This window comes from Pelodiscus sinensis, chromosome 27 (genome assembly GCF_049634645.1).
Source record: "Pelodiscus sinensis isolate JC-2024 chromosome 27, ASM4963464v1, whole genome shotgun sequence".
Classification (NCBI taxonomy): Eukaryota; Metazoa; Chordata; order Testudines; family Trionychidae; genus Pelodiscus; species Pelodiscus sinensis.
In genome coordinates, this window is record NC_134737.1 from 12,565,472 (window position 1) to 12,593,458 (window position 27,987).

Below are 27,987 nucleotides of genomic sequence, written 5' to 3' on the forward strand. Positions count from 1 at the left end.
TAGCTGCTGACAGCCGCAGCAGGATGGGGCCCTGTGGTGCTGTACCACTGGCCCACGAAAGCTCATCATCTAATAAACCATCTTGTTAGTCTTTAAAGTGCTACATTGTCCTGCATTTTGCTTCATGCAAAGACCAGGCCTGTATCAGAGGGGCTGACTGTCCATGCCTCCCCTCACGGCTGAATCAGTATCCACAGACATCTTCTCCTGCTGCCCCCGCCAGTGGGAAACCTCAGCGATCACCTGGCATTTTCCTTCCCCTCCAATTACGACACCGCCTGAGGATTGGGGTGACACGGACTGAGTTCTCTCCACTTCCCTGACCTCCCCCCCCATCCGGGGACAGGGAAGAAGATCGGAGAGTCGCTCAGCAGAGGTGCGAGTGGCCGTCACTGGGAAAACGGTGCCTGGCCATGCCAAGAAATTCCATTTCCTGAGGGAGGGTGCAGGCAAGCGGCGAGTCACGGCTTTGACGTAAAGTGAAAGAGACGATGACTGCAAGGCTCCACCCAGTCCTTACAAAACAGCCACTACCACAACAACTGGGAAACCAGCCATGCCGGGCTTTCTTTTGAGGTGTGGGGCCGCCTAACCTGATCAGGGTGCGGGAGGGAGGCTGGAGCAAAATAGATCACCTTCCTTCTTCCACATCAGCTTGTCCTTGGGAAAGGCAAAGGGATTTCCTTCCCTCAAAGTCGGGGCCATGACCCACGTCTCTCCGAGTTCCAGGAAGCCAGTGAGTTCAGCAGGTCTGCTAACGCCAGGGGTTCAAACTCCGCTGCCACAGTGTGGTTTGCCATCGTTACCAGTGCCCCTCCTCACATGGCTGGAGGGTGGCTGACCTTGGCAAACTCTCCAGAGGGCATGAGGAGCTGAGGGACGTCGCAACGGGCCAGGGTGAGCATCTCCCTCAAGGTGCAGAAAGGTCTCATATTTGACCAAGATCGCTTGAGTGTTAATGGCTCTATTTCTGGTGACCCTCTTCCTTGGAGCTCCTCCAAGCCCTCCCTGCCTCTTGGAGTACATAGGAGAGGGTGACCTCACTGCTCAGATTGGAGAAAGGACCTTCTCCAGAGCCAGCATCCTAGAGGGTCTCATTCTCCCGGGAGCTTCAGGAAGTCCTAGCAAAGGCCACGAGAACTATTTCCACCAGCACGCCTCACACGGATCCATCCACTCCCCTCCCTCCTACCACTTCGCTCTTCTGCTGCTTCTCTCATTTCCCCTCCCTGCCTCCTCCCTTCCTTAACCTTCAGGCGCCTACCAAACATCCCCCTCAAAACACAGACACAGGGCCACGGGCTTGTAATGGGGAGACGGGAAAGGCAATTCTCCCATCCACACACTGCAACAGGAGCACCTCTCTGCGTAACCTCACTGCCGTGGGCTGGATTCTCCAGTGTGGGGAGACCACTTTGCATTGCATCACCAGTGGAGTCTGACACCAACATGGCATGACCAGCCCGTCGCAGAGGGATCCCCTGGCTGCAGAGCCAGTAAAACACTCGTCCCCGATGCTGGTATCAGTGTAGCAGAGATATGTGAAAAATGAGTGTGACCTAGATAGGCCAATCAGTAGCTGTAGGGTCAACCTTGTGTGCCAACCTAGTGCAGTGGTCACCAACCAGGAGATCGGGATCTACCAGTCGATCTTGGAGCTTCTGACTGGTTTGGCCAGGAAGCTATCAAGTGCTGGCACTTCAGTTACCCCTCCACCCGATTGTCATGCTACTCCTGCCCTCTGGCTTGGAGCTGCCCCTTGGGAGCCTCCTACTTGCTGTGCAGGATGTGGGGGGGAAAGAAGGGGAACACTGATGTCAGAGCATCCCTCCTCCCTCTACTCCTGTACCTTATCTCCATGCATGGAGAGGGGGATGGAGGGAGCTTGGCAGTGCAAATCTGTCACTCTCACAAACACACTGTCCTTCACTCTGGTCTCTGCTCCCAGGATGCATGGGGCTAAAATCCACCACCCTGTGCTCCCCAGGCAAATGCTGTATCCCCTAGGCCACTCCAGAAGCCTCCCCACCTCCTGACTTTCAGCAGGTCCCTTATCCTGCTTTCCTACTGCAGGAGTCAGCTGGAGTTGGCTGTCTGGCTGCTCCCAAGGTGGGCAGGACCCCCCCCTCCCCAAGCAAATGCCATATCCCCATGTCCACTCAAGAACTCACACCACTCTCCCTACCTTCAAAGGGTCCCTTCTCCTGCCTGGGTCACTCCCAGGGTGGGCGGTGGCGGTGGGGCTGCCTAGGGGGGCGGAACTTGAACCTGCCACCCTGTGCTCCCCAGGGGGAATGTCTTATCCCCATGTCCACTCCAGAACCCACCCACGTCCCAATCTTCAGAGGTTCCCTTCTCCTGCCTTCCTGATGCGGGAGCCAGCTCCATTCCTAGTACAGCCAGTGTTGCCTGTCCCACTGCTCCCAGGGTGAGCAGGACTCAAAGCCACCAGCGGGTCCATCCCTGGGACAGCCTGTGTTGGCTGTCCAGCTGTTCACAGGGTGGGCGGGGATCGACCCCATCACCAGGCTAATGCGCTATCTCCAGGCCACTCCAGAACCCACCCCACTTCCCTACCTTCAGGGTGTCCCCACCCACACTCTCTACCCTTTGGCCCAAGACCAGAGCCTGGACTCCAACCCCCTTCCCCCAGCCTGGTGAAAGTGAATGCGATTCAGGGGGGAAGGGGGATGGAGTGAGCAGGGTGAGGCCGTGGAGCAGGGGCAGGGTCTCAGAGAAGGGGGGGGGAGGAAGCGGGGCAAGGGTATTTGGGTTTGAGGTAGATCTCACATTGCACTGACATTGAAAAAGTGATCTTGTGATTGAAAAGGTTGGAGACCACTGCCCTAGTGAGTCCGAGCAGCCTTCAGCAATCAGCTCTAACAAAGGCCACATCAGGATTTGGGGGTGGGGAGGCGCAAAGGAGGGTTTTAAGGCCATGTGCGCGCACACCTCCTGACCTGCATTCTCTGTAGAACAGCTGTGTTCCACCCCCCCGCCGCACCTGTAGGGAACAGTACCTAAGACTTGTAAAGCAAAACAAGATTTGATGCTGCAGATCAGAGCTGGTATGTAGAGATGCCAGCTCTATACATGGGCTCTGAAGCGGGGTGCGGGGGGGTTAAACCCCACCCTCTCTAGTTTGTGCCCAAACACAGCTTCTCTCCCCTGAGTATTTCCTCTGCAGAGCGGAGACCAGTCTGCACTGGTGATGCCAGGCCAGATACCGAATGTCTCCAACACCACTGTCAAGGAGAGGTCTCCCAAGAAGTCTAGGCTAGGGATGTAATAGTGTGGTGGATTAACCGATAACCAAAAGCTTGTAGGTTAATGCTATAGACTACACGCACTCCCCCCCCATCCCCGCCAGAACAATTTTTAGCAGGCTGGCCAGCTAAGTCCCAGCTTGTGCCAGGTCCAGGACCTACTGCAGCTGCAGCTCTGCATTTAAAGTGCATTAGGAGCTGGGCGGGCAGGCGGCCCGGCTCAGTCCTGGCTCACACTGGGTCCAGGACCTAACCCCGCTGCAGCTCTGCATTTAAAGTGCATTAGGAGCCAGGCAGGCAGACAGCCCGGCTCCGAGCTCAGACCCGCCCCCCCTTCCCCAGATATGGGCTGTTGCCACCCAACGCTGCTGCCTCTGTATCAGAGGAAGCAGCCCGGGGCGACTGGCAGGCGGTCCACAAGGGGAGCTGGTTTTTAAATTGGTTCCCATTGTGGACCAGCTCCCACCTGGCACCCTGCACTGCTGCCTCTGATACAGAGTGGGAGGGGGGTCCTCGGGAGCAGGGCCGGAACGCACTGACTGCTGGTCCCGCCCCCGAGGACTAAAGAATAGTCGAGTAACCAATAAGAATTCATGAGGTTAATCGACTATTCAGTTAACCGATACTGAACATCCCTAGTCTCGGCCCCTCGCACGTACTGCAGTGAAACTGGAAGAATTCCCCCCTGGAGCTAAGGCAGGAGGAGAAGGTCGCTGCATTTGGGAATTAACTAGGAGAGATTTGAGCATGGGGAACAACCTCTAGCTTCCACCCTGGAGAAGGACCTCTCTTTGGAGCACACCCAGGCTTGCGACGAGGAGCACACCTTCTGCAGCTGGGCAGAAAAGAGGGGAAATTGGCTGGGATGGGCATGTATGGGGCCGGGTTGGAAGCAGGATCTGCTGGGAGGAAGCAACAGCTGGAAGTCAAGGGAAGCTGCCTGGTCAACTGGCTCTGCTCCTGGGGGCCCACCAGGCTGGCTGGTGCTAGGTCAGTCCTTGCTGGGACTACAGGGGAGCTCTTCTTCCCCCCCCCCCCCCCCGCTTTAAGGAGGATAAAAGTTCACAGGCAAGCCCAGACAGGAGGCTGCTGGCTGGGAGCTAGCACAGGGAGCTGCACCTCTCACCTGAAAGACAAAAAGTTTCAGCTTACAGCCTGGGTGTGCCCCGCAGACAAGAAAGTCGGGGAGGGGAACAAGGCTGCAAGTTCCACTCCTATTTCCCCCTGCAGGGAGTTTCAGGGGAGCACTCACACCCACCTGCTGCTCTCGGTCTAGGTCGGGGTTGAAGGTCCGGGTCCCTCCAGAGCAGCAGCCCTGGAGCTAGAAAAGGTCCCACTTCCACAGCAGGAAGGGGGCCTCTGATATGGGGTGGGGGGGGGAGAGAAGGGGCAAAGGGGATTAACTGGCTTCCCATGGCTCTGACATCCAAGCACCTGGCTTTGTAATCTAAGCACCTTGTTCACCACCCCAGGCCTGCTGGAAACACTTCCCCAGCAGAGTTTCACGCTGCTCCCTCGAGGTCCTGCCTGGAGAGGGATGCCCTACCGCTCACCATTGTGCCAGGCAGAACACGTTCCTCCCCAGAAGTGGCTGCATTTCAGGGCGGCGCGTACATCGTACTCTGACCCTGCGGGAGGCAGGAGGGCAAAAGGCACCGCCAACATGCAAACTGCCATCAAATGAAATGGGGTAGGTGGAATCAGCCCAGGCTTACGGTAACTTGCAGGGTGAGAAAGGAGCAGCAGAAAGGGCGGGAAAGGAAGGTGTTTTATAGTGCCACACCCACAGGGTGAATTCTGCTATGCCCCTCAGGGAGACCAGACACTGCTCCAACAGGTGAAGCAGCCAAACGGCAGGGCAGGGCAGGCCTGGCCACACTAGCCAGAGCACGGCTATGCTCTCCCACCCACGCACGGAGCTGTACACAGGGCCAGAGAAGATCACCGTGACCTTCAGGAAGAGGAGACTGGGTCCCCTGCCTGGCCAAGTGGCTCCCCCCTTCCCCCCCCGACACTGGCTACTCCCTGGCTCCACGGTCCCGTCCTGGGGGAGACGGCATGGTGTGTATTTATGGCTCAGGGGGAGGGATGGAATGAGATGGCCAGGTTCAAGTCTCCAACACAGCAACAGCCTGCTGGCCCTGGCAGAGGGGCTGGCAAGAGTAGATCCCAGCAGGAGGACTGGAGAGAGGCCTGGGCCGGAGCAGAAATCCAGAGGGGCACAGAGAAGCATCATCATCTGGCTCCAAAGCCCCAGGATGTCAGGGTTTTAATGGGTCCATAAATCCAAGGGGAGGTTTTCTTCAAACACACCCAGCAACTCTCCCGGGTGTGAACACTGTTTGGAAGGGGCCTGAGAAAGCCTGTATGGACACCGTCTCCTCCTTCCCCCCGCCCTGGCCTTGGCAGCAGGTTTGGAGGGGCTGGCAACACACAACTCCCCTGCGCTCATCCTCAAGCAACACAGACACCGGTCCAGAGACATTTCACCTCATGGCCAGACGCAGGCACACAGCACAGAGACTGGGGTCACTGCAGGCTCATACCTACGGGTGTGGGTCCCTCAGAGAGCCCAGTTATTTGTGTAACTTGAGGATGTTGTCACCCTGAGCTGTTAATAGGGCCTGGGCGAGCCACTCCTGCTGACAAGTGTGTGTGTGGGGGGAGAAGAGGGATCCAACGCTGCAAGGTTTTCCTCTGCAAGGAGTTGCAGGCAAGAGCTCACACCCACCTGATGCTCTCAGGGGTGGGGAACCTAAGGTTTGGGGGCCAGATGCGGCCTCTGGCTTGCCTGGATCCAGCCCCCAAGGCTCAGAGCTCCCCCCCCCCGGCATTGGGGAGCCCATGCTGGCAATCTAGCCTCCCCTTCCCTGCCATCTGGCCATAGGGCTGGAGCACACAAGCTCTGGTGCACGAGGGGGATGTGGGGACGGTCCTTCTCCCTCTCAGTTGGGGGCCACGTCAGGGAGGGTTTTGGTGGGTGGTGGTTGGTGGTGGTGGTTTTGCTTCTCACTTGCATGCGGCCCCTGACTGATTTTATAATGGGTCAGTGGCCGCCGACCCAAAAAAGGACACCGACCTAGGTGAAGAGGGCAGCAGATAGCAATCTGGGAACGGGAGGAAGCAGCTGGTGGCCACTGGGCTCCTGCCACTCATAAACCATCCACTAGCGTAGCAGAGGTCCGGTCCCACCAGATGCCTGGCTGGGAAAAGCAGTGGGGCAGAGATGGGGTCTCTAGGAAAGACAGACAGGAATGTCTCTGTGCTTTGGATTATGCAGCCCAACGTGTCCCTGTGCTGTGGTCAAGCAGGCTCTGAAGGAGCTACAGAGAGTGGCTACCAGCCACCAGGGACTTGGCAATCAACTAAAATCTGGCGGCCAGAGGGTTCCCTCTCCCAATTGTGGGACTCGGCCTCCTTGGTGCTCGAGGACAAGGAGCATTACTCAGAAACCCAGCAAAGCCAAGGTGCTGCCCATTCCATCAAGAGCCTCCCAATGACTCCTGCAAAAGCTGGGGCATCAACCCCAGCAACATGGCTGCAGTTCCAGTTACATGAGCCACACAAGCCCATTGTCTCCCCCCCCCATCTCATTTTTCCCTTCCTCTCTGGAGGGCTGTGGTGCAGCGTTGCTGTGTGCTGCCAGACAGCTGCTGCATTCCACCCCAGAGGTGGCTGCACTGAGTGATGCCAAGATACACAGAGCTGGAGGACTGAGATCTCTGCCGACAGACAGCTCTCGGAACTCAGAGCCACAGGGGCACGAACATTTCCCTTCCTGAACGGCATGCCCACGTAACAGCCCCACGTCGTTTCGAGGAGGCTCTCCAGCCCCTCCTCGTGCGTTACAGCCTGAGCCAAGAGAAGGCACAGCCCCAAAAGCAGGTTCTGAACTCCAACAGGAGGAAACAATTTGCAAGCACGCAGAGGCCTTCGTTAATATGCTTCTAATTTCTGAAAGGAGAACGCTTGCCGGGGGCATTCTCCATGATGCTGCCTCTCCGCCTCTCCCCCATGCCCCCTCCCTGCCCCCTCCCTAGCTTTTCCACGTTTGTTTTGTCTGCATGTTAATACATTTTATCCGACAGGGAAGGAAATGGGGGAGGGAGAATTCTAGGCTGCCACCTGCAAAGCCTGGAGGCAGTGCAGCTCAGAAGGGTGGGAAGGAGCAATGGTTTTGGGGAGCCAGTGAGAAATCCCAGACACATAGCTCTCCGTCCTACGGGGCGGCAGAGCACAAGGGGGTGTAGGGAGGGTGGTCAGGGATGTTGGCCTAAAATCAAACCAGCTGCCCTAGTTCTTTCATGGTCTCTGATGTTCGTTGCAGGGCCCACAATGGCCCATCCTACCCATAGCTGTGTGAAAAGCACCGTCCACACCAGCTTGAGGATGGGGTCTTCTTGACACCCAGCATCCAATCGGACACAGCTGTGAAAGGCCCCAAGCGTCCTGCTTCCCAACGCCAGGCCTGAACCCCTCCGCAACGCCCAAGCATCGGTGGAGGAGGGTGGGGAATGCGGGTGCTCCCCTCTCCCCAACAACAGAGCATGCGGTACGGCGGCCAGCCTCGGCATCTCAGCTCCTCGCCGGCGGTGACCGGACCACCAGGCTAGCCCTCACCGGGAAATCTCCACCCAGCAATCACAGCCTCAGTCTGCAGCCCTTTCACCAGGACTTCTAACCTCTCAAGCTTGGGAGGGGAGATACCCAGGTGCAAGAGTGCAGCGGAAACACCAGATGCTCCAGGCAGCGTTAGTGGCTCAGCAGACGGTGCCTAGTGGAGGACTAGGAGGTACCATGCCTGCCAGAAATCTCGGCCAGGAAAGACCGGATTACAGTTTTCCCAAGCACAAGGGTGTTAATCTGGTGTCCTGGTCAAACTGCAGGTTACGGGACCACATTCTGCAGACTCTAGCCCCCCCCCCCCCCCCCTCCAGGTTTCCATGGGAGTAGTTTCCGCCCACTATGCTAGCAAACATTCTCATATGCTCCACCCCAGAAGTGGCTGCTTTATTCCTTGCTGAAAGGCAAGCCCTGTCTTTAGTTTGAAGAGGATCCCTGGGAGGTGGAAGGAATTGTATTCTCCAACAAGGTATTTTCAACCCAACCCCAGAGACGGATCAATACTAACGGCTGGGGAGAGACATGATCTTTTTCTAAATTGTTACTGAGCTGCAAGGCCCGTTGATATGTAGGGATTCCGACTGCTCCGAAGCAGATTTAACTTCTACCACTTACTACGATCAGGGTGGAGCTGCAAGGATTCTGCCTGCCGAAAGGCCCCTTGCGCAATACGCTCTGCAAACGCAAAGTCTGAGGGAAGTTTAGCTCAGTAACAAGCCCCCCTCTCTCGGGTCTGCCCCTCATGGGATCCATCCTCCTTTCTGTGTTCCCATCCCACCCCGTCCTTCAGACAGACAGGAGAGGGCCCCCAATGGTTCTGGCTCTGAAGTCCTTGGCCTCTCCCAGCCCCCCACTTCTGCTCCCTTGCGAGACAGCCCGAGTAATTTCCTTTCCTCTATCACTTCCTGTCTTTTCCGGCCTGGCGTGGCACTCAGGAAGCAATCGGAGCGAGAAAACCACAGGAGGCCATGTGGCTGGGAGGCCACGAGGGATGCAGAACTGCTGGATGGTGTCCGGATGGTACTGAAGCGACAGCAAACTGGAAGAGGGGCTGGGTCTTTCAGGCACCCACCAAGTCCATCCCGTCCCCTTTAGGCTTTCTGGGTCCTCAGAGGCGCTAGTCAACTCCTACCCACAAGCAATCCCTCACTGACGTGGGCCTCGACTCAAAGACACTCCCCACATTCCTCTCTCACACCAGAGCCTAGGGGGGCCAGGCTAGTAGACTGTGTGTGCTCCAGCCCATGGGAAGTTGGCCAAAGGGCTGGAGGGCCAGCGCGGACTCCCCAGTGCCTTGGAGGCTGGATCCAGGCAAGCTAGGAGCCGCATCCGGCCCTGGGCTTTAGGTTCTCCACCCCTGCCCTACGGCCTTCAGGCTGTGTACATGGGACACATGGCCACTGACTCCATCCTAACAAAGCTGCTCCTTTTTCTCCACATAGAAGAACTTTCCTGCCCAACACTGGCCCTCATCTGCATGTGGTGTGGTGACACCGCATAGCATGAGTGGCCAGGCATGGCACCCTCGGTGACCAATCCCTGCCGCGCCCAGTTTGCCAACTGGGGCTACCCCATGGGCTCTCAAAGCACTTTATACAGTGGGTTAGAAGTGCCAAGGAACCAAGGTGCCAAAGGAACAGGGATTGGACCTTTTCACCTTGGCCAGTACCTCTCACCCCCGCGGGAAATGTATCTTGAGCAGGTCAAACTTTGCAGGGCCCCTCATCTCCCTCAAGTCAACGGGGATTAGACTGGGGAAGATCTGAGCCAGGATTGTAGCCTTTGCTCACTATTTTTGAAGTAACGCAGATTTTTTTTTTTTTAGCCTTGCTACGAAGTAGCAGGGCAGCCATCTTGGTTCAAAGGCAGCCATATACCCTGGCAACCAAGGGACCAACTTGCTTTCCATCCTGCTTAGCCAGGAGAGGAGATTCACTGGTTTACCTTTAAATAAAAGATTTTAAAGCATCAAGTATGTTCTGGATTATGAAACTAGTTGGAGGCTAGGGTCTTAGACTGGCCTCTGCCACAAGCAGTCTCACCAAGATGGCCGCTATTGCCACCAAGATGGCCACAGGAAGGGGATCATCTTATTACCACAGCTCCTCTGAGCCCAAAAGACTTTACAAACTGTAGGCCTCTTCCCAACAGCCCGACACCCCCACTGGATCATCTGCCAGGGGATACTGGTGCTCAGCACCTCTCAGGATGAAGTTCCCGCCTACTGGCGTCACTGTACCCATCCCTGAAAGGCAGCCGCCTCTGGACCCGTGTTCAGGTGCTGAACAGTGCGCTGTTCGGACAGGAAGTTTCCAGTTGAAAGTGTCAGGGGAATGAGTTCAACCGGATGTAATCCAGCCAGCGGCACGCCGAGAAATATCAGTACAAATTAAACCAGCAGACATCGATCGCTCTTTGCCGATGGTGAGAAGCAACTCTGGCCTACTGAGCTTTAAAACCCGCCGATCCCAGCAGAGAAAGTGGCTTCAAGTGTTTGAACGCCCAGCGCTGCTTAGAGGCAAAGCCAACTCCCCAGAGGCCCCATTGGCTCTAACTGTGCGAGACCCAAGAACGAGGTCTGGGAGGTTAGAGCAGAAGAGCGGTTGAAAGTATTCAGACAATCCGCTCAGCAAGCCCACGGTCTGGCCAAGGTGATTCCCCAGCTTGAGAAAACAGGGCCAGAGCTGGCGTTAGGGACGGGCTACCCAAGGTGAGATGGGTGATGTCTACTCCACAGACCCAACAGCCAATGGATTCTTTGCGAAGACCTGGCCACTCAGAGGAAAAGGCAAATCCATAAGTCAAGCGCCGAGGATATCTCAAGCTAGAAACAACAATGATAAACTGAAGAAACCAGAAACATCATGAAAGAGGTGGGTGTATCCAGGGGCGGGCATCCCAGATGTTCTCAGTATGACAGATGTGGATCTGCTCAGGGCCCTCTGGCCAGCTCTTAGCCAGTTCAGATGTTCTGGGAGGCAAAGAACTACAGATGTCCACATGAAGGACTGTCCCTGGTGTCTCTGAACTCAGCTATGACTTGTGCCCTAGGGCTTAACTTCCTAAGGAGAGGGACTGGAGTGCCACGTTCCTCCAGCCCACTCTGGCCTTTGCACCTTCTCCCCAGATGCCCCCACACCCAGAACTGTCTCCCCTCTCCTTGTCCAAGCGCCTTCTCCTCCCAAACTCGTGTTTGGGAATTCACCCTTCCAACAGCTGGCCACACTTTCCCATGCCTTAGCGACGGTTCTACACACTACATTGTACAGACTTAATGAAGGGGCGCGAGATCAGTGCCAACTCCGGGGTGGACTCTCAAACCCATTGGAAAATGGCTGAACATCAACTTCATTCCCTACTGACTTAGACAAGCCTTAGATCTGTGGGGCAGGGAAAGCGTCTTGCCGACTGTGTAATCATACAGGCGATGGGATTTTAAAGTAGCCAAGCTACAGACGGGTCACAAGGTGCCTATAACCCCTGTGCAAACAGGAAGGCTCCAGTTCTTTTACACCCACTCCCTCGTCCCAGGCTGCCTCTCCCTCCACCCCCGTGTAACCCAATCTTTGCCATGGAAGCAGCTGCCCTCATCCCGTGCCTAGGAGACACAGCTGCCTGCGAGGCTGCAGCCCTGACTCATAGCTGGGTGCTGCAGCAATCCGAGAGCAGCACCTTACCAAACCAGAGCACTACCCATTGGCCTGCGCATGCCAACTCAGCTCCAGTGTGTGGAATGGCCTTCCCGCCTGTCCAAAGCCAGGGAAAATGCCATTCAGACTGGCTGACAGAAGCCAAGCACTCCCCATCGGTACAAGCCACTTCCTTCTGGTACCACGGGAAGAATCACTGCACCCAGATGATAAATCAGTGGGAGAAAGGTCTCCCTGTGCCCACAAGGGCCCCTTCCAGAAAGCTCCATTATCTCACACCTCTGCAGAAACCGTAACGGGCGTGCGTATTTCATATGCCACACGGTCCACACAGGAAGGAGGGAACGGGCCTGGGTGGACAATCAACGCACTGTGCAATTCATAAACGAGGGCTAAACGGATGACTCATGAATGGCAACTGGAACGCGGCACAGAACGACCAAAGGGGAATGCGCTCTGCAGAGGGGCTGCTGAAGAAACGTGCAAGAACCGATCGCCCCCCCAGGAGGCAGCAAATGCAGAACGAGGGAATCCTACGGGGTCACAGACTCCTGCAGCTCAGAACCTGGAGTCTGTTTACCTAGACCAGGGGTGGGCAACCTGAACCTGAGAAGGAGTCAGAGTTTACCAATGCCCATTGCCAAAGAGCCACAGTTCTGTGTCACCAGCCCTGCTCATCTCCCCACTACCACTGTCAACACAGCCCACCCACTCGCAGCTCCACCTTCTCCTCCTCCTGCCCACTGGGATCAGCTCTCTCTCAGTGGGAGACACTGAAGGGGGGAAGCATGGGTGTGCCAGGCTCAGTGGAGACGGTAGGAAGTGGCAGGATCCTAGGAGGACAGCGCCTAGGGCAGAGCTGGGGGTTGTACCCTCCGGCCCAGTGGAAAGTTGGCACCTGTAGCTCCAGCCCTGGATTTGGTACCAGTGCAAGGAGCTGCATGTTAACTTCTGAAGCGCCACAGGTTGGCCACCCCTGACCTAGACTGACAGCCAGAGGGCTCGTTCAGTGGTCTGTGCATTTCTACTGCTCCTGCCATCGTGGAATGGGGGTTTCTGGTCTGGATATTCCAGAGCCCTTAGAACAGGGGTGGACAGAAGGGCCTCCGCAGGGTGGATCCGGCCCACAGAGGCCCTGCTGCTCTCTTAATTGGCCTGGGGAGCAGGTGAAGCCTTCTTCACTCTGTCCCTGCCCTGCGACCAGCGCGCGGCCCTTTGAAGTGGTAGGGCAGGAGGAGGCTTTGCACGTTCCCCCACACCCAGGCCCTAATTGGCCTAAGGGCAGGGGAGCGAGGGAAGTCTCCTCCCATGCCAGGGGCATGGGCACGGGCACTTTGGGGGAATGTGGGGTGAGGGCAAAGGCACTCCCTCACCACCAGACCAATCACTGTCTGGAGTTGGGGAACCCGGAAATATCGTGGCCCCGCTCCTTTTTGTGCGGCCCGGGGCCACTTCAAAAATTTTTGAAGTGGCACCCGGTAAAAAATTATTGCCCTCCCCTGCCTTAGAACCACAATGTCAAATCCCAGCAGGGTCAGTCAACACAGCCCTATAGCCTTATAATGGAGTTGTCAGGGGTGGTGGAACCGAGGGAGCGAGGCAGTGGGTGGCTAGCACCGAGCAATCGGGGCTCAAGCCCTGCATAAACTCATGGAGGCAAGAGTGGAAACCAGAAAGGCTGGAGCAGCCATGGCAGCATCCAGGATCAGGTCAAGAAGCAGGTAGGAGTTGCTGGGAGCCCTCCTTCTCACCTGGTGGTCAGCTGTCATTCCCACTCCCCTCCCTACTCCTCCACCTTCCCCGTAAGTTAAGAACCGTGTGGTTTCCTGTGCAGTGGTCTTTCTGACGAGACCCCAACCAGCAAGGTCCAATCTGCTGATCAGGGACACTAGAGCATCTTGTCACACTGAAGTCCCTGGCAAAATGTACCCAGCCGTGTTCTGGAAGGTTGCTACCTTTCCCCCCACAAGGTGTGTTGCCGGAGTGCTGTGTGCACACGATTTATTAAGCTCCTGGTATGCTCGAGGATGAGCCCCGTATAAATTATTCTTGTGTTTCTAGAACTTGACAGTAATGCTTTTACTATAATTTAGACTGTAGGAGCGACTGGGCGCCCAGTGTGATGCTGGCCACCTCTCGAAGAGCTTCTAAAGAAACAAGCCAGCTGGGGAAAGATGACACAGGGAGACGAAGCAACTTGCCCATCACAGGAAACACAGCAAAGCTGGAAAGTGAATTCTGATCTCCTGAGGCCAATCTGCTGCCTTCTCCACCCCTTCTCCCTCTTGTCTTGCTCTTCCAAGCGATTCCCACTCAGCATGGGAAAACTTAGCCCAGTCGCTGTGCGTGGTGAGAATTTCTGCAGCTTGCCAGTACAGGAGGTAGCCCACTAAGAGCATACCAGTTATCAGGACCGCTGCAGAAATACAGGCAGCATGAGGCACTCAGACTTGAGAGCACTCAGCTCTAGAAAAGCCACCATAAAACCAAGAGCCTGATCTCTTGCAGATGTTGAAGATCCACTGCATTGATCACAAGGGCAGGGCATCTCTGGGGACTTGGTCCACTTCCTGGCTGATTCATCACCTCCTGCCCTGATGAACTCCCCCAGCACACTTCCACCTGGAAGCAAGCACCCTCCTTCACTTCCTGCCCTGTCAGCCTCGGTTGCTCTGTGCTGTGAGAACAGCTGCTGTGCCCCACTGCCGAGGTGGCAGCACTTCAGTGATGGTGGTGAAGCGCCTCCTGCACATAGAGAGTGTAAGTTGCTAAAAATATGTCCGGTGATATTATTAATAGAGAAGTTCCAGAAGAGAGCACGGCCCAGCAGTTAAACTGATTCTAATCCAGTGCATCAGCCTCCCCCTCTGTGCAATCCGCCCACAATTATCTAACCAACCCAGTAATCACAGACCTCCCCTGCCACACACACACACCCTCTCCTCTTTGCTCTACCTCACCTGCTCCCCAGGGGTGGCCTTTCCAGCAGTTCTGTAAGCTGGTGGAGGGGTAGTTAAAGTCTCAGGTGAGTGGTGGGAAAAGAATGACCCACACACGCCCAGCTGGTGCCTAGGAGTGGCTGATGGGGGGATTCTGGAATTTCCTGTGTGGGATATGTTAGGATGAAGTCCCCAGCACAAACATAGGGGAAACCAAAAAGGTTACTTAGCCTCAGGCGGCCCAGTTCTCCGAGGGACTCAGAGCAGGGCCCACATGCAATGCCTTACCCCCACAGCATGGGACGTGGGGCTATGAAGTGATCTTCCCGGTAATAACATTAATGCTGAGTTTCACTAAAATAAAAGGACAGTTGCCTAAATGTCAGCAATATGAGCTCCCTGCCTCTGGGGAACGGGGAGAAATGGCTGGCGAGTTGGCATGAGAATTACAGCCCATCCTCCACTAACTCAGAGCTGCTCAGACTACAAACTTAGAACATCATCTGGGAAAATTAGTGACTATTGTGAACAGCTGGATCTAATTTTACAAGGAGCTAGGAAGAGACAGTCATGAACAAATAACACTTAGTGCTCCAATCCAAGGATCCCCAAGCACTTCAAAAACAGTTACACTTCACTACAAACCATAGAGGCAGGGGTTATTAGGCCTATTTTACAGAAGGGTAAACTGAGGCACAGAGAAATGAAGCAACTTGTCTGAGGCCAAGTGGAAAGTCTATACTAGTGGTTTTCCACCTGTAGTCCATGGACCCTGGGATATAGGAGTCTGCAGACTATGTCTAAGGGGCCTGCAAAAAAATTGTTAACACCACAGAAATGTGGTTTTCAACCTGTGGCCCACAGACCCTGGTGGCCTGCAGATTTCCAAACAGGTTCTCACCATCATTCAAAAATGCTTAATGATCCGTAAATGAAAAAAGATTGAAAACCACTGATCTCTACCAAAGCTAAGAAAAGAAACATCACCCTCCCCACTCCCCTTCTCCACCCATCTCAGGGATGTTTACATGACAACTTCCAGGAAAATAAATCCAAATTAACTAAAAGTGTGAATTTGAAGTGTATTAGTTAAACTGCATTACATCCCTGTACAAACACCTTCATTCAGAATTAAAGAGGCCTTACTTTGCTTTATCTTAATTCACTTAGCCCTGGTCTACACTTAAAATTTAGGTCCACTTTAGCACCAAGGACTGTGAAAAACCCACATCCATGAGGGCTCTAATTATGACAACCTAGCCCGTAGCACAGATAAAGCTAGGTTGACAGAGCGTTTATTCAGGGAGATGAAGTTCCTATAGCAGTGTTTCTTAAACTTTTTAAGACCGAGGAACACCAAACAAGATTTTTTTGTTGAGAGAAAAAAAAGGTTGTCTACCCCTTTAAGGGTGGCCATTTTGAACTCTGTTGTTCTCCGCGGCACACCTCTAACTGCCTCGCGGCACACCGGTGTGCCTCAGAACACAGTTTAAGACACACTGTCCTATAGTGAGAGAAAAACACCTTCCATCCCCTTAGCTTGCATCTACATTACAGCAGTATACCTACAGCACCACAGCTTTTCTGCTACTGCATAGATGCGGCCTTCCAAATTAAATTAAACTAAACTGAATTAAGGTCACTTTACTTCTGATTTCAGAGTCCACACAGGGATTTAATGTGGTTTAACTAATCCACTTCAAATTCACACCCTAGTTAATTCAGATTAATTTTCCTGGATGTTCCCATGTAGGCAAGCCCTCAGATAACTAATGGGATCTCTCTACAAGTTAGACCTGACCTCTCACTAGAAATGGGTCACAGGTGGAGTCCACATCGGACATTCCTCCTATTGTTTGGATCTGGGGTTCTGTGTAGTTTCAAATCACTTCTGATAATCACAGAATGTAAGCTGTTCCTTTCTGCTTATCTCGGCCCAGCTCCTCTTGAAAATGATGTGAGTTCTGTGGACAAACTTTGTTCCCCTCACTGCTTTTGTGCTTAACATGTGGTATTTTACACTGCTTGCACTTTATCTCTAGAATCCATACAAAAATATTCACGGTAAACAATTTTCACCTCTCTTTATATGGTAGAGATCCTCCCCCACCTCGCTACAGACGTGCGCATAGATCACCTTAACTAGCCCAATCATTAGGCTACCTGGGCTGATTGCCAGAGACCAGATGCCCTTGGTCTGTTTTGTGACTTTAAGCTGTGGGTACCTGCCATGCCTGATGTGCAGCAGTTTCTAGCCACACTCATTGACACGCAGGAGGGGCGATTTGCTGCCCTAGCTTTCCCAACATGCGACCTTCTGCTACGCTATCAAGGATGCTAGAAGGGTCGGTATCTCATGTTCATTACAGTTCTGCCAATGATTGTGTTTATTTCACACTCTGCTTTTGGTCCAGCATGTAAGACTCTGGGACTGTGGCTTGAGTAACAGTAACAGCCCTGATGCAGTCTCCCTGCATTACCTTGGAATAACCTCTTCTCTCTGTGTCTCAGCTCCCCATCTGTGAAATGGGGAGAATACGTCTTCTCGCCTCCCACCCTCTCTCTGTCTTGCCTATTTAGACCGCCAGTTTTAAGAGCAAGCACAGTCCCTCACTGTGGGCATGCAGCCCATAGCACAATGGTGTCTGGTCTTGGCTTGGGCTTCTGGGTGCTACTGTAATAACTTTTAATAGTATCATGCAGCACAAGGTATCCTAGACCAGTGGTGCTCAGGCTTTCCAGACCACTGTATGCAGACTTTCCAGACCACTTTCGAGAGACTGATTGGTCTTGCACGCCCCCAGGTTTCACCTCACTTAAAAACTACTTGATTACAAAATCAGACATAAAAACACAAGTGTCACGGCCACACGGATACTGACAAATGGCCAACTTGCTCATGTTTACCATACAATTATAACATAAATGGACTGGAATATAAATATTGTACTTATATTTCTGTGTACAGTATGTAGAGCATTATAAATAAATCACTGTATGACATTTTAGTTTGTACTGACTTTGCTAGTGCTTTTTACATAGCCTGTTGTAAAACTTAACTAATATCTGGGTAAGTTGATATACCGCACTCTGTTAAACCGAGCTGATTTGGTTTCTGCCTGTAAGGGGATTCCCTCTGTCTAGATTTTTACCACTGGGTGGTAAATCTTTATTAATTACTGAAATCGAGTTCACTTCCATCTAAGGGGATCCCAGAGTGCTTTATCACTGTACCAATGCAGCACTATTGAAATGCAGCCACCTCTGGGGGCAGGGTGGGGCAAACGGATAACAGGGGAACCTTTGGTCAAAAACACTAGGGCAGGGAGAACTTCAATACCCACAAGCAGCAGACAGGACCTCAGGCCTAAGTCCCTAAATTCCTCTGAAGCTCTGTGTTAGGCACCAATCTGGCCCCAGTATTTAAGGTCTCACCTGGATCTACCCATTGGAAACAGCATGGCCTCTGCTTAGTTAATGTCACTTGGAAGAGTGAAGGGCTAGCTGATTCACCTGCGATTTGAACGCTTGTTTCCAGGAAGTCCACATAGTGCAGACCTAAAGCTAAGCTCACCAGGAACGCTGTCCGTGTGGCTATTGTCTTAGAACAGTGGCAGCTGCATGGGAAAGGCACAGGGCTGCTCCCAGGTCTATATGCATCTGGGATAGCACAGCTGCCATTTTGGATGCACTCTTGAGGAGTGCGTGCTCATGGCCCCTCTTGGGAGCTTCATTCGCCTCTCAGCCCCACGTGAGCACAGACAGGCACAAACCTGGATGTACAGAGGGGAGGAACGTGGCGTGGTCCTGTTCAAAACCAGGCACTAGGCGGCAGGTCTCATGCATCCAACAGAATCCAAAATGGCGGTCGTGAAACAGCAGGCCAGGATTGTGCAGCAGCAGTAGTGATGCAAAGCCCCGTGAAAACCTGGCTCGGTCTACAGAGGCTTCCAGAGCAGCTGCCCCAAATGCACGGCCTGATGGGCTGAGACGCCCTAGGTAGACAGCAGAGAATGTCCCCCACCTAAGTCATTCATGAATCACCACTCACCGGCTCAGTGTGCATTGCCGTGCTGAGCAAATGAGAGCTAGGCCTTCATAGCCATTTGCTCTAGTCTGTTGCCTGCCAATCCTTGCAGAGGCCAATCAGGGATTTGGGGCAAAAATTTGTCAGGGATGGTACTTGGTCCTGCTGGGAAGGCAGGGGACTGGACTCAATGACCTTTCAAGGTCTCTTCCACTTCTAGGAGATAGACAATCTCCATTCTTATAAACAAGGGGCCCCAAGTGTTTCATAAGTATCAGCGAGGGGGGCCAGTATCAGTCCTGTTTTACACAGGGGGAAACTGAGGCACAAAGGGCTTTAAATGACTTGCCCAAATCCAAACAGAACCCAGCTCTCTGTGCTGTCGCGACGAGGCCATCTTCCCATGTGCAGGTCACAGGCTGCGACGATACCCATCATTAACTTCCCTCCCTTCATCCAAAAAGTTTTGTAAGCCAACATGGACACGTGACAGAGAAACACTGAGTGCTCACACACTTCAGGTGCCTTCTAGCACCCCAGACATACAGGCATGCAGACTTACCGAGCCTCAAAAAAGAGGCAATTCCCATTACAAAGGGAAGTTTTGCTCCTATTGTCTAATCAACCTGGGATGTTAAAAACATCTAGGGATGTTTTAACACTAGGGATGTTAAAAACCATTAACCGGTTAACTATTTTAACTCAGGACCAGCATGCTTACCAGTAAACCATTTAACATTCCCACTGAACAAAGCCTCTTCTACAATAAAGGCTCAAATCCAGCCCTGGGAAATGCAGTACAACTCTCATTAGACGGTAGTGATCCCTTGGCGCAGTTAGCCCTGTCTGGAGAGGCAAGTCCCCATGGTGGAGGTCCGTAATTCAGCACACTATACCGAGAGAGCGCCAGGGGAGCGCTGGGGTGGTTCGAATCTACTGCAAGGATGGGCAACCTGTGGGCCTCGAGGCGTTTTGTTTACCATGGCCCATAAGCTGGGTTGCCAGATTCTGCTGGTTACCTTCCACATCGTTTTTTTCCTACCAATATTACTAAAGCGACACGTTACTAAAGCAAGAGCACGGAAAGTGAAGTGATTGCACACAACACTGGTGCCCGTGAGAGTCGCATGCTCTCTGCAGCCAATCACAGCGCTGCTACGATTCAATCGGCACCCTCCCCCCTGCAAATTCCAGGTATGTACGCAGTTAGCAAAACCACCTTATTCCAAGAGTCCGCTTTGGTTACAACAGTCTTACGGCCCACTGAGATGAAGGAGGCTGTTCAGTCAGCCCACTCACTAGCCTAGGTTGCCCATCGCTGGTCTACTGTGTAGCAAAGAGCATTCAGGGGGTTACACAGTCCTTCAGCCATCATTCACATACCTCTTGCAGCAAGGACCGATTCTACAGCCCAACGCTTAGCTCCCGTTAAAGCCAAGAGGAGTTTTATCACTGAGTTCAGACTCAAACCACATTTTTTAAGCAACACTTAAAGGAACTTCTAGGAGATGGCCTGTGCTTTGCAGATTGGGGCCATCTTTTCGTTCGGCATTTGTACAGTGCCTAGCACAACAGAGTCTTAATCCATGACTGGGACTCTCAGGAGCGACCATAATACAAATAATAAATTACAATCCTCGCAGCATGTATGGAAGGGCAGATCTTAGGGGCTCAAAACCCCTGTGTGGGATTCCTCCCCAGCCCCAAATGTCCCTCACTCCATGCCTCCGCGGGACTACAAACATGCACGAAGGAGAAGACAGAGATCCACGACTCCCCGCTGCCCAAAAGGATCAGGCCCAACCTAGCTTCTCCTCTTCACAACAGCACTGTCTATAAATTATTCCAGCACCAGGGATCACCTGCTGCTGGCCTCGTGTTCAGTGTGTGTTTGACAGGAGTTGTGTGGTTACTTAATTTTTAATGCATTAATTATAGTTGATTGCCCACTTCCACTCCCAGGATGTGCAGCCTTAACCTGTTGACTGGGAATCTTTTTTTCCTCTATTGTATTGCTCCTTGCTCAGTTTGCACCATCCCCCAATGTCACCAGAGTGTCACAGGCTCAATTAGGCTTTCAGATGAGCCTCCCTCCTACTGGGTCTCCACTGGCCCGATGGAACCAGCAGCAGTGTCCAGCCGTCACCAGAAGGAGGTGCCACTTCCTATTCTGCACTGCTTATGGTCAGGGCTACGGTGGGAAGCCAAAAGACAAGCGGGAGGAAGGGACTGGTTGGTGTTAAGCTCACCAGCATGAAGTGGGGAGGTAGCGAGACTCTGATCGACTCCTCTCAGCGCAGCAGGGAGGGGATCAGCTGTCTGCACCTTTCCAAACAAAGCCACCTTCTCCACCCACGCTTCCTCACCTGGGCCAAACCCCTCCTCTTTCCCCCTGCACACTCAGCCAGTCACAGACACTCAATATTTCCACAAAAAAATGCCAGGTATTTGCAAGCAACCCTGCACGTGGCCTGGAGGACCACAGCCAGACTGGCAGGGCCTAGTGATTGGTGCACGGGAAATACCCAGGACAGACAAGGCAATTAGCCCTCCCCCCTCCACTCCCCACTTGTGTAAGAGCTGTTTTTATTAAAGGGCTGTTCTATGCCAGCCTGACAGCCCTGGCAAACAGAGTGCTCTCTCCACAAGGCAGGTACAGCAGGGGCATGCACACACAAATCCTGAGCTGCAAAGACCCTCGTGGCCAAGAGCAAATATTCCAGTCTCCATGGCACAGCAAGTCCTCGGGCTCACTGCTGCAACGGCAAGCGCCATTCGCTGCCAGCTGTCCCGATGGACTTTGTCCCGCTAGCAACTGAGACTCATCAAACTCATTTCACTAAGGCCACCCGATTGCCATCAGATGGAGGCAAGTTGTCGCTCCCTCCTTGTCAGCTAGGCTGGAATCAGTTAGAACACAGGGAGGCCAAAGGATCTGAATCCCTATATGCCAAGGCCCTGAAATAATTCCCCCCAAACCTAAGTACATCTACAAAAAGGCCCGGCCAAACCCTGCTCTCCTTTATGATCTGATCAGCCTTCTCGACAAGGTCCAGTTCCTATCCAGAGCTTCTTTAGCATGAAGAGCAATGCTACAAGAAGGTGGTTTCCTTGAAAGCATTTTGATATGAAAACTGCCAGGCTGAATGACACCTGCCCTTAGCGGTTAGAGATTATATTATAAATACAAGATATATATACTTGCACACCCTTTCTTATCTTTACTTAGTATTTAAATGATATTGTGTGACTATTTACATATAATATATCTTCTCTATACTAGGGATGTAAAATCCCCTTTAATCAGTTAACCACTTAAACAGCAGCAGGCGGGGGGCCAAGGGTTAACCAGTAACCGGTAAGCATCATCTGGTACGGGTGACCACTGACATCCTTACTCTGCGCTACTGATTCTTCTAGGGGAGAGTTAAATTCTAGCAGCGGAGTAGGGTTACGGAGCATTGAGTGTACTGGAGACCCTGCAGAAGGCTATCTTCATAATTGTTTATTAGTATTTATCCATTTTAATAGCTAAGAAAGGACAAACTGGTGTGTGGTTAAGGGCCAGGGTCAGGCCCAGGAGTCTGACCTGGGTCCAAGTCATGGCAGTCATGACGTGTTCTGTGACCTGGGGGAAGTGACTTCCCCCTTCTGTGCCTCTCTTTCCCCATCTGTAAAATGGAGGTCATGATTCCTGCCTACCCCCGTTACCCACACAAATTTCTCTCGAGTACATGGAGAGAAGAGTGAAGGGTTTGTACAGGGGGAGAAACAATAGAACCGCCTTTAAACGGCCACTTCAGACTACAATGGGAGGTGGGGGACACTCGGATATCACTCAGCAGAAAACGTGTGACCCAGCTTTCCTTTCTAGAGAGGCATTCCCTACATGGTACAAGTGCCGGCGTGTCTGGGCCTGCTCGACCGGCAGTACGTCCCTACAGAGACAGGGCCAGTTATCTACAGAGGCGGAAACCAGGCTACGAGGTCTCCCCCTAAGGCAGCACCTACCTCCATTACAAAGAACCTCAGTCACCACTAGGATGTGCCTCCTTAGAGCCCCAGACACTGGCCGCCTCACAAACACTCTCTCACAAACAGGGGTAACAGCTGGGAAGCCGATCCTTGTTGCAGTATTAAAAAGTCTGACTCATGACGCACATTTCCGCACGGATGGGCAGCAAGATGGGGGATAGGGATGTGGCCACTTGCCTCAAAAACATCCCATTTAAACTGACCAGTGCCAGATTATCTTTTCTGGAGGAGGAATGGACATCCACAGCCCTGCCCCCAGCCCCGCCACCTATGTACCACTGCTCTTATTTATGATAGACAAAAGGAAACCCCACCGGGACCTCACACTTTTCTTCCCTGCCCTCTGCACTCGCCATTTCCCTGTTTGTTAATTCATTAGCACTCTGGGTCAGCTGCCCAGAACTAATCAATCCGAACTGGATTTTGTGTGGTAGGTTTTTCCCCCCTTTTTGTGTGTGTTTCTGTGTGTGTGTGTGGGGGGGGGTTGTTTTTGACAAGCAACATTAGGCGCCTCCAATAGCCATGTTTCTGCAAATCTCACTTCACTTTCCTCCTGCCCCCTCACCCCAATCCCAGCACTCCAAAATACTGATTTTTCACACCTACATCCAAAATGACACCCAGAGTGCCCTGTGTCTGCAATCCAGTTTACACACAGAGTTAACCGACGCTCATAGGGCTACCTACACAAACGCGCACGTTAGTTTGAAGAATTACATAATTAGTTTGCTTTGTTTGGGGGTATTCCCCCCAAAAAAGGAAGAGCATGAAAAATATTGTAAACATGATGCATGGCTGAAAATGATGCACCTAATTAAGGACTCCTTAGCGATGCGATTGTGCGACTAGTACAAAGAGTGTAATACACAGCCAGCATTCTATCTTCTAGTGTATGTGTGACATAGATATGTTGCGCATGCATACATACAATAAAGTTGCCAAAGACATACATGATGCACTCTGAAGTCAGAAGGGGAAGCAGTAATATTTGGGGGAGCTACCACAGCGAGTTGGAGGGAAAAGGAGGCAGTTTATAGAACATATTGTATTGGCCCTATGCATGCTATCCATTGTGCACAAGGCCTCTTTGTAATTGTACATACAGCAACCACACGGTCAAAGCTCGTAGAAGCAAAAATGTAAATTCAAAATTATCACAGGCCCTTGGCTTCAAAACTTGCACTGGAGTGAGAGGCGGGCACAGGGCAAAAAGCGATCCTTCCCAGGCAGCTCTGGAAGGAGTGATTGGATGTTTTGAAACTGAAAACTGTTGAATAATTTTTGGGGGGTGAGGGGTAGAGAGAGAGAGAATCCTGCCATTATCAAAAGTAATAATCCACCAACCAGAGGGAAAAGGCAGCACAACCAAAGGACTGCAACCAGCCATCCCAAGTAAAACCCACACCCCCTTGTGCCCATTAACCTGCGGGGGAGGGGGGGCTTAAACCCACTGGGGGGGAGGGGCTGGGGTAGTTCCACCCCCACATCCTTTCTAGTGTTCCAAAGGGGCTGATCCCTTCCCAGGCCAGTCCCCCCTCCCCCCAAGCAGCTCAAGTTCCCAGGCAGAGTGGGAAAGGCAGCTGCAGTTTCGGGGAAGGGACTGCGGGGGGGGGGCTGTTCCCCCAAGCTAATCTTAGGCCAGGCCAGCCTAGGTTTGGGGTGTTGGTGGAACCCCCTGGCCACGCAGCAGGATCAGCTGGGGGAAGCGTGGGCCCTACGCGGGGGGGGGTCCCCTCCCCAAAAAAGCGATCAGCGGCGGGGAGCGGGCCCCGGGGGGAGCCCCTCCCCAGCCAGAGGGGGCTCAGCTGGCGGGGAGCAATGGGCCCCAGGGCGGGGGGAATGGCTAGCAGCCGCCTCGTGCAAAGAAAGACCCCCGGTTGGGGGGGGGCGCTTACCTGCTCCGTGCTCCGGAGCGCTCGGCCGGCCGCGGGCGAGCTGGGGGTGCCGGGGCCGGTGGGGGTGACAGGGGCAGCAGGAATGCGGGGAGCGCGGCTGGCTCCGGAATCCGCGCACGGAGCCAGGCGCAGGGAAGGGAAAGTTTGTGCAAGGGAGGAGCAGAAAGTTGGGAGTCAATCAGGAGGCAGCTGGGCTGGGCTGCGCCCTCCCCCTCCCTTCACATGGCCTCCAGCCCCGGGCCGGCCCTCCCCCGGCCAGGCACCGGGACAGCCCCCCGCCCCGACCGGCTCCGCCAGCCCCAGCAAGGGGGCTGGGCTGTGGGGATTCAGCTCTGCTGGAGATGGGCTGGGACGCCCCTCTGCAGAAGCGAGGGGACTGAGAGACGGGGGTCCCCGCAGCGGGAGAGAAGAGGCTGGGATATTGGGGCTCCCCTCTGCTGAATGTCAGCTAAGGCATGGGGATTCCTCTCCTCGGGAAGCTGGGGTGTGGGGTGCCCCTCTGCTGGAAGGAAGCTGGGGTTCTGGGGTGCCCCTCTCCTAGAAGCAGGCAGGGAGTGTGGGGTGCCCCTCTCCTGGAAGCAGGCAGGGAGTGTGGGGTGCCCCTCTGCTGGAAGGAAGCTGAGGTATTGGGGTGCCCCTCTGCTGGAAGGAAGCTGGGCGTGTGGGGTGCCCCTCTGCTGGAAGGAAGCTGGGCGTGTGGGGTGCCCCTCTGCTGGAAGCAGGCAGGGCGTGTGGGGTGCCCCTCTGCTAGAAGGAAGCTGAGGTATTGGGGTGCCCCTCTGCTGGAAGCAGGCAGGGCGTGTGGGGTGCCCCTCTGCTGGAAGGAAGCTGGGGTTGTGGGGTGCCCCTCTCCTGGAAGCAGGCAGGGAGTGTGGGGTGCCCCTCTGCTGGAAGGAAGCTGGGGTTGTGGGGTGCCCCTCTCCTGGAAGCAGGCAGGGAGTGTGGGGTGCCCCTCTGCTGGAAGGAAGCTGGGGGTGTGGGGTGCCCCTCTGCTGGAAGGAAGCTGGGTTGTGGGGTGCCCCTCTGCTGGAAGCAGGCAGGGCGTGTGGGGTGCCCCTCTGCTGGAAGCAGGCAGGGAGTGTGGGGTGCCCCTCTGCTGGAAGGAAGCTGGGTTGTGGGGTGCCCCTCTCCTGGAAGCAGGCAGGGAGTGTGGGGTGCCCCTCTGCTGGAAGGAAGCTGGGGGTGTGGGGTGCCCCTCTCCTGGGAGCAGGCAGGGGGTGTGGGGTGCCCCTCTCCTGGAAGGAAGCTGGGGGTGTGGGGTGCCCCTCTCCTGGAAGCAGGCAGGGAGTGTGGGGTGCCCCTCTGCTGAAAGGAAGCTGAGGTATTGGGGTGCCCCTCTGCTGGAAGCAGGCAGGGCGTGTGGGGTGCCCCTCTGCTGGAAGGAAGCTGAGGTATTGGGGTGCCCCTCTGCTGGAAGCAGGCAGGGCGTGTGGGGTGCCCCTCTGCTGAAAGGAAGCTGAGGTATTGGGATGCCCCTCTGCTGGAAGCAGGCAGGGCGTGTGGGGTGCCCCTCTGCTGGAAGGAAGCTGGGGGTGTGGGGTGCCCCTCTGCTGGAAGCAGGCAGGGGGTGTGGGGTGCCCCTCTGCTGGAAGCAGGCAGGGAGTGTGGGGTGCCCCTCTGCTGGAAGCAGGCAGGGAGTGTGGGGTGCCCCTCTGCTGGAAGGAAGCTGGGGGTGTGGGGTGCCCCTCTGCTGGAAGGGAGCTGGGGGTGTGATCCTTCCCGAGGGTGGGATAGGAGGAGTCTGGGCTCCGGGGCCCTCTCACGCCTGGGGGGGCCCCGGGCGTGTCAGGGTGCAGCCCGGTGGGAACTCTGCAGGCCGGCCCATTGCCCGGGGGCGCTGCACGCCGGGCTCGGCTGCAGCAGGACAGCGCGCGCGCGCCCCAATCACAGCCTCTGACTGCGCGGCTGACGTCAGAGCTGGAGCAGCGCCCAGCCCCGGCCAGAGAGACGGGCTGGCTGCTGCCCCGGCTCCGCCAGTGCCCGGTGCTCGGCCTCCTTCTGCAGCGCCCCCTGGGGGAGCCAGCCGGCCTGGGCGAGCAGCAGCCTGGGAGCCAGGGGTTAGATTTGCAGCCTCCGCCCTTCCCCAGGTTTCAGGGTGGGGCTGCTCATCCCGGGGACCTTGCTCTGACCACAGCCCTTCACATCCCTCTGCTGGCTTCCCCTTCGGCTTCAAGGTGAAACTCCTGCGCTCTGGCTCTCCCCCCCCGCCCCCCCGTGGGAGCCTGGAGGGGGACACCTGTGCATACCCCCAGCCATGCATTTCACAGCCACTTTGCACAAGGATGTGGCAGCCCATAGCGGACTGGAACCAGGCCTCAGTTTTACGGGCCCAGGGTACGCGTGCTCCCCTGCTATTCAGGAACGCCGCCTAGCTCCACCGTATTGGGGCTTCTATTTTCAGAGCTGTCCCATCCATAGGACGGACCGGAGCAACCATCCCAGGACCTGCGTGTCACCCCCCACACATCCCCTTCTTCAAGACCCTTTCTAGCTGCTGCCCTCTCTCCCAAGTGGTGTGGGAGCTGTAACCTTCCAAACCGCCCTGAACCCCGCATCCTCCCAAAGTGTGGGGCAGTCCAACGTGCAGGTTCCCTCAAAGCAAGGGGCTCAGGGTGGTTGCCCCCGTCCGTCTTTTGGACCAGACAGCTGTGCTTGGATCCATGCTAAGCACCACCAAAAATTAAACAAATCTGGCACCCATGAACCTCTGCACAGATTAGCTCCCACTTAGCTGTTGGCCCCCAGCTCTGACTCTTCCCTGCACAATACTGTACCACCTACCCATTTCTCCTCTGGGGAACACACAGCTTATTAGTTTGTCTATGTTTTTTACCACTACACCAGTGCAGGAAACCTAGTCTTGTCTTCATGTTATCTTCCCTGTCCTCCCCCACATTGACTGTCTAATTAACGTCCCGCTATGGACTCAGGTGTGCAAAGTAGGGTTGCCCGATGGTTTCAACAAAAATATCAGACACACTTGACATGACATCACAATCTATATTACATCTTACTTAGAAAATACCGGACATTTCTATTTTCTCATTTCTATTTTCTCAATTTGTTTCCCGAACAGAAAGCTCAAATACTGGACTGTCCAGTTCCAAACCAGACACCTGGCAACCCTAATTCAAAGAGCTTAGGGACATATTTCCTACTGTCTGGCACCCGCAAGTGGGGCTTGGTTTTCCCAGGTTCAGCTCCCATTTAGGTAACTCAATAGCAGACCAAATTTTCGAAAGCACACAGCATGCAGTAGCTCCCACTGGGGCTGGCTGGATTGTTCCAAAAGCTCAGTCAGTGCCCTCGCTAATTTTCTCCAGCCTGGGCAGAATGAGTTTTGTTATGTGCACCAATAATGGAGGTGATGTGTGAGTCACATTGGTGCACACAACAAAATTCATGTGGCAAGGATGGGGCTCAGGAGTCTGAGGTCTCCATCTGGGCCTGTGGGGTGGGGTTGGGAATGAGGGGTTCAGGGCTTGAAGTGCAGGGTCTCCAGGTCTGAGGGGGGGCTGATTTTAGGGTTGGGAGGGTGCTCCAAGGCTACTG

General features: G+C 54.3%; 1 protein-coding gene across 4 annotated transcripts in view; it reads right to left on the reverse strand.

The window, feature by feature from the left end:
• Window positions 1–24,626, reverse strand: part of TEAD3 (TEA domain transcription factor 3) — a 62,793-nt gene extending 38,167 nt beyond the window's left edge. Inside the window, exon 1 of one of the 4 annotated variants that reach the window (XM_075909985.1) lies at window positions 24,436–24,626. The gene's annotated coding sequence lies outside the window, so the exon portion shown is untranslated. The remainder of the gene's footprint in view (window positions 1–24,435) is intronic. The other 3 variants (XM_075909987.1, XM_075909986.1, XM_075909988.1) reach the window with 3 other exon arrangements.
• Window positions 24,627–27,987: the final 3,361 nt, after the last annotated feature.